The sequence below is a fragment of the Hordeum vulgare genome, chromosome 1H (assembly GCF_904849725.1).
Source record: "Hordeum vulgare subsp. vulgare chromosome 1H, MorexV3_pseudomolecules_assembly, whole genome shotgun sequence".
NCBI classification, from domain to species: domain Eukaryota; kingdom Viridiplantae; phylum Streptophyta; class Magnoliopsida; order Poales; family Poaceae; genus Hordeum; species Hordeum vulgare.
In genome coordinates, this window is record NC_058518.1 from 369,275,218 (window position 1) to 369,276,540 (window position 1,323).

Sequence of the window (1,323 nt, forward strand, 5' to 3'; positions counted from 1 at the left end):
ACTTGCAAGATAGGAACAAGAACACACATATATTAACGAGAACATAATAGGTTCAGATCTGAAATCATGGCACTCGGGCCCTAGTGACAAGCACTAAACATGGCAAAGTAGTAGCAACATCAATCTCAGAACATAGTGGATACTAGGGATCAATCCCCATCAAAACTAACTCGATTGCATGATAGATCTCATCCAACCCATCACCGTCCAGCAAGCCTATGATGAGATTACTCACGAACGATGAAGAACATCATGGAATTGGCGATGAAGGAAGGTTGGTGATGACGATGGCGATGATCTCCCCTCTCCGAAGCCCAGAACGGACTCCAGATCTGCCCTCCAGAGGAAGAATAGGAGGTGGCGGCGCCTCTGTATCGTAAAACGCGATGAACTCTTCTCCTTGATTTTTTTCGGACGAAAGGGACTAAATAGAGCTGGAGTTGGAGGCGGCGGAGCTCCGAGGGCCCCACAAGCCTGCTAGGCGCAGCCAGGGGGGCCCGCGCCTGGTGGTCTTGTGCGCTCCTTGCTCCACTCCCCCGATTGATTCTTGCGCCAGTATTTTTTATATATTCCACAAAAAATCCTCGTAGATTTCTAGGTCATTCCGAGAACTTTTACTTCTGCACAAAAACAACACCATGGCAATTCTGCTGAAAACAGCGTTTGTCCGGGTTAGTTCCATTCAAACCATGCAAGTTAGAGTCCAAACAAGGGCAAAAGAGTTTGGAAAAGTAGATACGACGGAGACGTATCAGGTCTCCATCCATGTAATGCTTGAATCTTTGCCCATTCACAACATGTGGTTTTGTGCCTTCAAAATTATTATTCTTGATTGCACCGGAGCGGTAGACTTCTTCGATATGGTACAATCCTTCCCACTTGGAAAGTAGTTTACCCGGAGAAAACCTGAAACGAGATCTATGTAGCAAAACTTTGTCACCAACATTAAATTAACATTTCAAAATTCTCTTGTCATGCCACTTCTTTACCTTTTCTTTGAATATTTTTGCGCTTTCGTAAGCTTCACTTCTCGACTCATCTAGAGAAGTCAAGTTTATGAGACGCTTTTCACCCGCAAGCTTTGGATCAACATTAATCTCTCTAACAGCCCAAAAATCTTTGTGCTCTAACTCTATAGGTAGATGGCATGCCTTGCCATAAACCATCTTATACGGAGACATCCCCATGGGAATTTTGTAAGCAGTTCTATACGCCCACAAGGCATCTCCTAACTTATTGGACCAGTCCTTTCTAGAATTGTTCACTGTCTTTTGCAAGATCAACTTGATCTCTCTATTTGTGAGCTCAACTTTCCCACTTGTT